Genomic DNA, 11,914 nt, shown 5'->3' on the forward strand with positions numbered 1-11,914 from the left:
GGGGAGAATGTGCAAACTCCACACGGACAGTGACCCAGAGCCGGGATTGAACCTGGGACCTCGGCGCCGTGAGGCAGCAGTGCTAACCACTGCGTCACCATGCTGCCGACAGTCTCTTTTTGAGAGCTACATTGGATAAAGAGGATCTGGAGTCTTCGATCAAACGGTCTAACATAGTTAAATGGGGTCTTATAGTCGAGACTGTTTCATTTACTGACGATTCAACTGAGGAGCTGTTTAATGCAATGATAATTGCCAGCTCCCGGACCACAGTTAACATCTCTATACATATAATTACAAATCTTCCGTATTGTGCAAATGTTTAATGTACAAAATAGTATGTTAAATCTTTCTGTAACAGGAAAAATCGAGTGACAGATCAATATCTTGCATTTATATGGCACCTTAAATGTACTGCCTCATCCCAGGGTGCTTCGGCAACGTAAGGAGATATGAGAGCATGTGACCAAAAGCTCGGTCTGAGATGGAGGTCTAAAGGGACATCGCAAAGAAAGAGAGCGAGGTGGAGAGGTTTAGGAAGGGAATACCTGAGCCTGATGATGGAGTGATTCAAACCGAGGATGCAAAAGAGGTCAAAATTAAAGAAATGTAGGGATCTTGGAGGGGTGATTTGCTAAAATATGGATCAGAAAAAGATCTCACAGAAAAGCAGCCAATTGAACAACAGCAATTTGAGCCAATCACATTTCTTCTTTTCAAAGTGGACCCGTTTACAATCTTGATTTCGAATCCAGCAGAAAAATGGATGCGCAAAGAACAGAAATGAATTGCAGTGTAATTCTTTTGTCTAAAGTCATTAAACGTATGCACAAGATGAAGCAGTTATTGTCGGAAATCCCCGTATATTCTGTCCTGATTGTTTCAGTGCAAGAGTTGAAATTTGAGGCCAGATTTGTACGTTAAAGCTGTCCATCTCTTCAGGGCAAATTCAATGTGAGAGCAAGCGACAGAGATAGCGAACAAGAAAAAGAGAATGAGATGGGAAGAAGTCAAAGGAGCAAGGGAGAAAGAGAATGAAAGACATAAAGAACAAGAGGGAGAGAGAGATAACACGGGGGAATATGAGAGATAAAGAGGAGAGAGTTGAGAATGAGTCAGAGAGGACAAAACAAACAGAGTTAAAAAAGAACAAGGGGGAGAAAATGAGGGATAGAAACCATTATTAGACCGCTTGGCAGCGGTGGGATTTGAACCCACGCCTCCAAGGAGACTGGAGCCTAAATCCAGCGCCTTAGACCGCTCGGCCACGCTACCGATGATCAAAACCATTATTAAAGATGTTATAGCAGGACACTTGGAAAGTTCAAGGCAATCAGGCAGAGTCAACATGGTGTTGTGAAAGGGAAATCATGTTCAACCAATTTATTGGAGTTCTTTGAAGAAACAACATGTGTAGATAAAGGGGAGCCGGTGGATGTGCTGTACTTAGATTTCCAGAAGGCAATTGATAAGGTGCCACATCAAAGGTCATTGAGAAAATAAAAGTTCATGATGTAGGGGATAACATATTGGCATAGTTAGAAGATTGGCTAGCTAACAGGAAATGGAGTTGGCATATATGGGTCTTTTTCTGTTTGGCAGGATGTGATGTGTGGTGTGCCACAGGGATCAATGTTGGGGTTTCAACCTTTTAGTGGTAACGCAGGCCCTTTAAGGGGACCTCTTTGCAGTCCATGTGACTGTGCCGGGACCAATCGCATGGGAGAACTTCTTGCACACCTTGCCGGTGTCGTCCGGATCTTCGAGGACGGAGTGATACTTTGGGGCTCTCTCATCGTTGTTCCATCACCAGCAATAACGACACAGTTCCCATCCGGACCAAAGAAAGAAGACAATGCCAGCTTGCAGTTGTATATTGCGGCCAGGAATCGGTAAAGTTCTTGAGGAAGAGGTGCGGCAATGCATTCCAGGACAGACTCAACAATCGCTACCTCCTTCAGCCAGTCTTCACCCCTGTGAGTGGCCGGGCTGCTCATGGACCAGAATGCATGGCGACAATCCAGGCCCTTTCTTGGGCAGGATGTTTCTTGTCCTGGGAGACGCTCATTCCATCCTTTTTAAAATAAATTTAGAGTACCCAATTCATTTTTTCCCATAAAGGGGCAATTTAGCGCGGCCAATCCACCTACCCTGCACATCTTTGGGTTGTGGGGGTGAAACCCACGCAGACACGGGGAGAATATGAGACGCTCATTCCAAATGGCTATCCATACAAGAGATGGGAGGTACAACTTAGGCGGCTACTGTGGACGCCTGACGCTGGTTATTCGCCATACACGGCCGACTAGAATGCATTGATTGTGTCTCATAATGGTACCCCTTTTATTGGGGACGATTTGCAATGCTTTGTTCAGGTGAATGGAGTCCACCAGGATGGCCCTGTATCATACTGCATCCAACAGGTTGGCGGGATGGGCCGTGCAGGCTTTAAGAATGTTATGAGGAAGCAATCAGATCGCCCATTGTGCCATCAGCTGGCCAACTTCCTAGTGTCCTACAACAGGACCCCCCCCCCCCCCTCTACCACGGGGTCACACCAGCTGAATTGTTTGTGGGCCATTGCCTCAGAACTGCTTTGGACTTATTTCCCAATTTGGTCGGGAGGGTGGAGTTCCGTCAGGCCTCCCAGGAAAATCAACACACTTCACAAAAGGGCGACAGGCCCTTCCAGGTGGGTGACCTGGTTCTAGTTTGGAATTTCGCCTCAGGCCCACTCTGGTTAGCCGGTCAGATCGTATCCCAACCAGGACCCGTATCGTATGTGGTAAATGTCAATGGCAGGGTCACGCAAACACAGGGAGAGCGTGCAAACGCCACACAGTCAGTCACCCGAGGCCGGAATCGAACCTGTGTCCCTGCTGCTATGAGGCAGCAGTGCTAACCACTGTGCCACCGGTCCCCCAGCCACGTTTCTCTCAGCGATGCGCCGTTCGCTGGAGGCGGGATTCTATCTTCCCGCTGCTTGTCAATGGGATTTCCCATTGAAGCCATCCCATCCCGGGGGGGCGGGGGGGGGGGGGGTTACTGGGGGGTCGGCAGGAATGCGGGGTTAAGGTTACAATCAGATCATCCATGTTCTTATTGAATGGTGGAGCAGGCTCGAGGGGCCGAGTGGCCGACTCCTGCTCCTAATTTGTATGTTCAAGAGAGGGAGTGAAACCATGAGGGATTTGAACATTTGAAATCTCAACAACGGTGGGCCGAATGATGTCAAACGTTCATGACCTGAATTGTTAACTCTTTCTCTCTGGTGCCTGGCCTACTGAATTATGTCCAGCATTTTCTGTTTTTACATTGAAGCTGGCTGATATTTGGTTGGTCTCTGAAGCCACCTGGTGGACCATCTATGTAGCTGCGTCATGTCGGACCAAGGTTTTACACAAGAATTTATAGGAGCCAGGAGTAGGCCATTCGGCCCCTCGAGCTTGCTCTACCATTCAATACAATCATGGCTAATCTCCTTACATTTCGAAAACGCAAGAGTTCGAAGGGGTAAGATGCCAACTGTGACACAAGTGGGCAGCTCTCACACCTTTGTGGATTTAATGATAATAATCTTTATTAGTGTCAGGCTTACATTAACACTGCAATGTGGTTTTGCCCCCACAACCCAAAGATGTGCAGGCTAGGTGGATTGGCCACGCTAAATTGCCCCTTAATTGGAAAAACTAAATTGGATACTCTACATTTATTTTAAAAATCACTGCAATGAAGTTACTGTGAAAAGCCCCTAGTCGCCACACTCCGGTGTCTGTTCGGGTGCACTGAGGGAGAATTCAGAATGTCCAATCCACCTAACAGGATGTCTTTCGGGACTTGTGGGAGGAAACCGGAGCATCCGGAGGAATCCCACGCAGACACGGGGAGAACGTGCAGACTCCACACAGACAGTGACCCAGCGGGGAATCGAACCTGGGCGCTGTGAAGCAACGATGCTCACCACTGAGCTACCGTGCCTCCCATGGCTGACCTTCAACCTCAGCTCCACTTTCCAGGACTATCCCTTAATGCACTTTGTACCTAACATTCTAGCGACCTCCGTATGAAATATACTCAATGACTGAGCATTCAGTCTAGAACATTATGGGGCTGGTTTAGCACACTGGGCTAAATTGCTGGCTTTGAAAGCAGGCCAGCAGCACAGTTCAATTCCCGTACCAGCCTCCCTGAACAGGTGCCGGAATGTGGCGACTAGGGGCGTTTCACAGTAACTTAATTTGAAGCCTACTTGTGACAATAAACGATTTTCATTTCATTTCATTCACAACCTTCTGGGGTAGACAATTCCAAGATTCGCAACCCCCCCCCCCCATCTCAGTTCAAAATGATCAGCCCCTTATCTTGTGACTGTGAGGTCGCTTTCTCCAGCCGGCAGAACCTCTCAGAATCTATCTGTGAAGACCCTTCAGGAATGTATGTGTTTCAATGAGATCTCCTCATTCTTTTAAACACGAGGCGATATCGGCCGAGTTAACACAATTCCAGAGGACAATCCCCTCATTCCGGAGGACAATCCCCTCATCCCAAGAACCGGTCCAGTCAACCTTCCTTGCTGCACTCCCTCTCACGTATATATGTCCTTTCTTGGGTTCCTTAAGCTGAGATAGAAGCGGACAAAACTCAATGCATTCTTTGGATATTACCCTGATCAATTAAGATAGATGGGTTAGCAGCAAAGTTAAAATACCGCATAAACGCCTAAAGGATTCATCCAGTAGTTGGTTCCGCAAACCTTTGTCGTTTCCATTTGTTGACACTTGACACGAAGGTGTAATCAAAACAGACTTTTTCCAAAAGATATCACCGCCTCACATGTTTGTATGTTGGTCTCCCACCACGTGACACATGATGTTCTTGGAATAGTGGTAGCTCCCCAACTAATGTTTGATCTGATAATATTATGTTTATTGTCAATTCCAGCCTAGTGCCAACCTTTCGCAAATTTCTCCATATGGATACACGAACCTTTGCCACTCTAAGGATCTTAGAAGGACTATGCTGATGGGGAGAATCGAAGGAGGCTCAGGTGGAGCATACACGCCAGCAGAGACGAGTTGGGCTGAATGGCCTGTTTCTGTGCTGTAAAATGTTATGTAATTCGTTATAGGTGTCGCCTGAAAGTTCCTTTTGTGGCTGTTACGGACAGGAGGGGGTTTCATTTAAACAGCCCTCTCACCACCCATCTGCAAACAGAAAGGTGTTTTTAATTTTTGATCTCTCCCCCCCCCCTTCTTTTACAAGCAGTGATGTATTCCCCAACCCCTCAGTTTTGGTGAGATTGAATTCTCCATTAAGAATCCCACAGCAAACTCAAGAGAGGATGAACTCAAAGGGTTAGTTTATTTTCACACACGGGAGAGGAGGGTCGTAATGTGGCCTCCGTTTCATTCTTACAATAAAGGTGGGACACAGAAAAGAAAGATAGAAAGGGCAAAGACCACACACAAAATCAGAATTATTGTTTCATCTGTGTCCAGAATCTGAGGGGTCCAATGGTGCATAGAGGTCAGCAGGCTGAGGCTGGTGCTGGATAATCCACTTTGCCAGTAGAGGTGACTTCCACGATGAGATGGGCAGGCACTAGCACATGGGTGGCACGGTAGCACTGTTTCTTCACAGCGCCAGGGTCCCGGGTTCGATTCCCGGCTTGGGTCATTGTCTGTGCGGAGTCTGCACGTCCTCCCCATTTCTGCGTGGGTTTCCTCCGGGTGCTCCGGTTTCCTCCCACAAGCCCCGAAAGACGTGCTGTTAGGTGAATTGGACATTCTGAATTCTCCCTCTGTGACCCGAACAGGCGCCGGAATGTGGTGACTAGGGGATTTTCACAGTAACTTCATTGCAGTGTTAATGTAAGCCTACTTGTGACAATAATACAGATTATCATTATTAATTTTTATGGTCACGTGATGACTCCCACTTTGGTTTGAAAATCAGAGATGTTACATTTCTTTGTCTGAATTCTTGAGATGTTTACTCTTCCAGCCTTTAATAATTTCAAAAGAAGTTTTGGGGTCCTTTCCAATTGGCTGTAGAAATGTAAACAAGGTGGCATCTGTTCTGAATGCCAGATAGTTCCTTTTGTGTGAGTCAAAGCCAGTCGTGGCTTCAATCATTTAAAAACCTTTGTCTCATTTTTAAGATTTTATAAATTAGCCATGATGATATAAATATTTTTTACGGTACGGTAGCATAGTGGTCAGCACAATTGCTTCACAGCTCCAGGGTCCCAGGTTCGATTCCCGGCTTGGGTCTCTGTCTGTGCGGAGTCTGCACATCCTCCCCGTGTCTCCGTGGGTTTCCTCCGGGTGCTCCGGTTTCCTCCCACAGTCCAAAGATGTGCAGGTTAGGTGGATTGGCCATGATAAATTGCCCGTAGTGTCCAAAATTGCCTGTAGTGTTGGGTGGGGTTACTGGGTTATGGGGATAGGGTGGAAGTGTTGACCTTGGGTGGGGTGCTCTTTCCAAGAGCCGGTGCAGACTCAAAGGGCCGAATGGCCTCCTTCTGCACTGTAAATTCAATGATAATCTATGATTAATCTAGGACAAAGGTTCGGCACAACATCGTGGGCCGAAGGGCCTGTTCTGTGCTGTATTTTTCTATGTTCTATATATATGTGAAATCCCAGGTTTCTTTACCCGTCAGTCTGGCCTCAATAAAAGTCGAGATGGATTTGCAGGTACAGCATTAGTTATTTTATTTAGCTTGCAAGCTTTCCTCAATTCTCAGGAGCACGAAGCACATCCTGCTTCGTAGACCTCTGGAATCAAGTGAGGATGTGGAACAAAGGAGTCTGTACTGATACATTCAAATGGTATCAAGTTTCACATACACGATGCCCATAGGTCATCCTATATCCCTCCTGACCTGTTGATATATTCTGATTGGCTCACTTCCAATCCCTTCCTCTGGCCCCTATTACCCAGCATCCTTTTCCCCTCCGTCGCTGGACACACCTCTTCCTTTGCTTTGCCATGCGGTCTGAAATCCTTTGTCTGTGAACTCACCAGAATGAGACTGGCCTATCTCTACATTACAGTAACTAATATCTCTAAAGTAACTATTTTATATCACATTCGTCATATATATATATAAGGTCTTGGCCCCCTGACAGTGACTCAACTTGACAACAAAGGGTTTAGATGCCCTCTTTTCTCGCTAACCTTCCCACCTCCCTGCAGGCAGTATAGGCATCAGCAAATGACCTCACTCAGGGCGACTACTCACCCAGGATTCCGTTGAATGATCGCTATCCAATGGCAAGGGACAGAAATTATTTGTTTCCATTCACAGGGCATGGACATCACTGGCAAGGCCCTTGAGATGTTAGTGAGCCATTTTGGAGGGCAGTTAAGGGTCAACCCCGTTGCTGTGGGTCTGGAGTCACATGGAGGCCAGACCGGGTAAGGACGGCAGATTTCCTTCCCAAAAGCACACTTGTGAATCAGATAGGTTTTTAGGATAATCCACTAAATTCATGGTTACCATTACTGATGTTGGGCAGGATTCTCCCACTCGGCGGCAGAGTGTCCAGAAACTCTGTCGCGTTGCACGACGGCGTGAACGGGCCGCTGGGAGTACCGATTCTGGCCCCTACGGGGGGCCAGCACGGCGCTGGAATGGTTCACGCCGTTCCCGCCTCCCATCCCGGCGAGAACCACACCAAGCCAGAATGGCGTGTGACTCGGAGGAGAACTTCCAGGTGGTGGTGTTCCCATACAGCTGTTGGCCTAGTTTTCCCAGGTGGTAGGGGTTTGGAAGGTGTTGTCGAAGGAGCCTTAGTGAGTTGCTGCACTGCGTTTTGTGGATTGTTATGGCTAGTGCACGGTCAATTTCAGCCCCACTTGACCCAGAGTCGCAACGATTGACTTAACCAACAATTCTTAGAAAAACACCCAAAGTCTTGGGCCGTTGGCTGCCCAATAATTACAGTCACCAGGTTTGTAAGTTTAAACATAATTACTGTTTATTTATAACAAGAACTAGAATGAAATATGCAACAAATACAACTGGTTAACTGCTATCTACTTCCTAATCCCCCATCACACATACACAAGACAAACAAACACAGAGGGGAGGAGAGGGGTAAAATAATAAGGAAAAGGAAAAGGAGTCTTTGTTTCAGATGGCTGTGTTTAGGCAGACCTTCCTTCAAAGTGACCTTTCAGATCCAGGTCACGGTTTCAGCCTGTAATGGTTTCCCTGTAGATTCACTCATTCAGGTTCTCTGTAAGTTCAGAAATGCATAGAGAGAGAGAGACAGAGACAGACCCCGTGTGTCCAGGTCTGAACCTCTGCTTTCCTTCAGTCTCTGGAAATCATCCCACTCAGGCAAGATCCAATCACCACCTGTTACCGGGCAGAATACGGCCTTTTGGCCACCGGCCAATCAATCAAACTGAGTCCCACCCCATCTCTCGGGTGCCACAAAGTCTGGGTTCTGTTGTCCAAAGCTCGCAGCACCATATACTATGTTGCAACTTCTTGAATTCCCCATTCTCTCAGGTGCTTGACTTAAAGACACATGTTCATCAAGCATCCATGGATCAAAAATAATAACGGTCAAAATAAAGAGGCAATAAGGGAATCAGCAGGAAGCACCCTGACAAGATGGTGCAAACTGCTGCCACTGTGTCAGTGTTGGAGGGAGTGAATGTTTAAGGTGGTTAAAGTGGTGTCTATCAAGCATGTTATGAATGGTGTTGAGCTTCTGGAGTGTTGTTGGAGCTGCACTCATCCAGGCAAGTGGGGAGTATTCCATCACACTCCTGACTTGTGCCTTGTAGATGGTGGACAGGCTTTGGGGGGTCAGGAGGTGAGTTACGCAGGATTCCCAGACTTTGACCTGCTCTGGTAGCCACAGTATTTATATGGCTGGGTCCAGTTCAGTTTCTGATCAATGGTAACCCCCAGGATGTTGATTGTGGGGGATTCAGCGATGGTAATGTCATTGAATGTTAAGGGGCAATGGTTAGATCCTCTCTTGTAGGAGATGGTCCTTGCCTGACACTTGTGTGGTGCAAATGTAACTTGTCATTTGTCAGCCCCAAGCCTGGATATTGTCCAGGTCTTGCTGCATTTGGACAAGGTTAGCACTGCTGCCTCACGCGCAGAGGTCCCAGGTTCGATCCCGGCTCTGGGTCACTGTCCGTGTGGAGTTTGCACATTCTCCCAGTGTCTGCGTGGGTCTCACCCCCACAACCCAAAGATGAGCAGGGTAGGTGGATTGGCCACGCTAAATTGCCCCTTGATTGGAAAAAATGAATTGGGTACTCTAAAATTTAAAAACAAAATGGTGCCAACTTTGATCGAGTCAGCCCAATTCCAATCATTTTCTATTAATGACGAGGGTTTCTATGACTGCAGTGTTGGATGGCAGGAGGGTTCTAACTTTAACCGAAAATGCCAGGAGATGACACATTGGTGGATTCACACACATTTATCCACACCTCATCCAATCATTGGGGGAGTAATGTGTTCAGGATGTCAAAACAGTGTTGTACTCAATTCTGTGGGATTCCCGCCTGGCGTGTTTGGTTAGAATTGCCCCCTCCCCACTCGCCAGGTGCCTTAGGCCGACATCCCATCGCTCAGTCACCTGCAGGGTTCTGATGAACACACTTCTAAAGCACAGTTGCTCATTTTATTTCCCAAACGTACGCGTTGCAGCGGAATAAGGCGCGTAGCCTCGTTATCTGCCACGCAAAAATCGACCTGAAACAGAGCAAGCTCCAAGATTAATCGAAGACGAGCATTGCCCAATGCTAAAATCTAGACTTGTCCGAGCTTGTGTCCAATGCTCCAAGCTTACAACGCACTATGATAACGTGTCACTAGTTTGACTTTTCACTCACGTTCGTCAATTTCCGATTGCTAATAAAAGAAACAGAAGGGTGACATTAGCAACATTAAGGTAGTGCTTCAGGAGAGAGAGCGAACAATGTTGTAGGGAAGCCCTTGGGATAGGGGCCTACTAAGTATTCACAGTGAGTTCACAGTGTGACATGGCCCACGCTTTCCTGAAACACGTAATTGTTACAAAAAGGTTAGAAAATGACTGGATCTGCCAACTAAATGGAGGACACAGTCCATCACTGTGTACACATGGTAATCCCAAAGACAGATATATAAAAAAATATATAAAACCAAGATGTTCAAGGCAGCAACAGCTACCTCATGTGAGTCGGAACCACAAGCGTTTTGCTGGGCTTGTATTTTGATATTTAAAAACATGTGATTGATCACATGCTGCGTGCTCTTGGACCCCCCCCCCCCCCCCCCCCCCCCCCCCCCCCGCCCGCAAACCATCTTTTATGTTCTTCTGTGTCTAAACAAAAGCAAAGGCATTCTGGGCAAATGTGGGTGTTCAGATTGGAAAACAGATGATCACTTTCCTGCTTCTTCCCCTCCCCTCGCGCCCGGGGGCTCTCTGCGGCTCAGAGGTTTAGGTCTCCATATCCAAGCCTTGGCTAACAAATGCAACACCAAAAACAGGCCATTCAGCCCCTCTTGTGTTTTCTGCTCCACCTAAGCAATACTCCAAATCCCATGTCCCGCCTGGTCCTCTTCATTTTCAAATGTTCTCCTTCAATCACAAACTCAGTGCATTTCCCACGGCCTCTTAGCCCTCTGCGAGGTTTGTCTTGCTCTCGGTACTAAATCCCTTTCATTGAATCTTAAATCTATATCCCTTCATTCTAGCACCCTCAATTGTTGGCGACCATCTCCTTCTGTTTATTCCACCCTGTCCCTTTATCATTTTATCTCTCACAATCTTCCCAATTCTCAGGAAAAGCAGCTCCAGTTCTTTTCTAGTCTTCATGTTTGAGTTTCGTTAAGAGCCTGCACATCCTTACAAGTGTCAACGTTGTGGTATTTCAGCAGCTGACCACATTTGCCCAGTGTGTGCCACGCGCTGTAAATGTATACGGGGCGGAATTTAGCAAACCCCCCCAACCCCAGGGCCAGGAACAGAAGTGGGGCACACACACAACACAATTTATAAAGTCACGGGCCTAGTCAGGCCAATTGAAAAGGGCTCACTGGGATTTTCCACTTGGCATCCTAGTTCGCACAGGTGTGGGAGGCAATCTGCAGTAGACCAACCCCGCTGATTGGCTCTCCGACTTCGAGAGCCCCCCCCGCTGTCCATAATTGGGAATGGAGCCTGCCTCTTGCCATTAAGCGGCTGCTCCAGGAATAAAATCATCAAGAATGATCATTTTCCCACAGAGTGGACAACCCATTTGAACATGGGGTTCCGAAGCCCATTTCAAGATTCCTTCCAATAGGAGTGTGCGGCCATGTCACATGATTTGCTGATGTGTTTCATCCACAGGACAGCAGAGAGCCCTTTATTATCCCACAGCTTGACCGAGGTACTGGAAGGCCACATCTACCTCGGAGGTGGAGGGTTAGCTGAGTGACCCGAACCAGAATCGATTGCAGTTCCTTCGAATGGGCCTCCTTAAACTCCAAGCAGCACGGCAGGTGCTCCCTCATGCTACCTTCCCTCAAAACCACCGTCACTTTCTCTATGCCCCCACCCACTGTCCTCCATGTCCCCAGTCACAAAGTGTCCTTTTGTGCAATCGGTCTGCGCAATCTACGCCATCATTTTGCGTTCTGCTCCAAAATGCCATTAACCTGCTTCCTCCCATTGTGGGGAATGCACATTCTTGTCCGAACTGCTGGCCCTTCCTTTGGCAACAATGTTGCTTTTCTAAAAATTTCAACTGGACATCCTTTTGGTATCGACTCCTGTCCCCTGAGACCCCCCCACCCCCCCAACCATACGAAGCCTCTTCTTCAATTTATGTATCCAATGACTGTAAAATATACCACATGCTCTAGCAAGCATATGCTAACTGCAATTCCTCTCGTTGCTGTTAAAGT

The 11,914-nt window shown here is 47.4% G+C and overlaps 1 non-coding gene across 1 annotated transcript; it reads right to left on the bottom strand.

Annotated features, from left to right (window-relative positions):
- Positions 1-1,193: 1,193 nt before the first annotated feature.
- trnal-uag (transfer RNA leucine (anticodon UAG)) lies at positions 1,194-1,275 on the bottom strand. Its single transcript has one exon. It is a non-coding gene; the product is annotated as a tRNA-Leu (tRNA).
- Positions 1,276-11,914: the final 10,639 nt, after the last annotated feature.

This window comes from Scyliorhinus torazame, chromosome X (assembly GCF_047496885.1).
Source record: "Scyliorhinus torazame isolate Kashiwa2021f chromosome X, sScyTor2.1, whole genome shotgun sequence".
Lineage (NCBI taxonomy): Eukaryota > Metazoa > Chordata > Chondrichthyes > Carcharhiniformes > Scyliorhinidae > Scyliorhinus > Scyliorhinus torazame.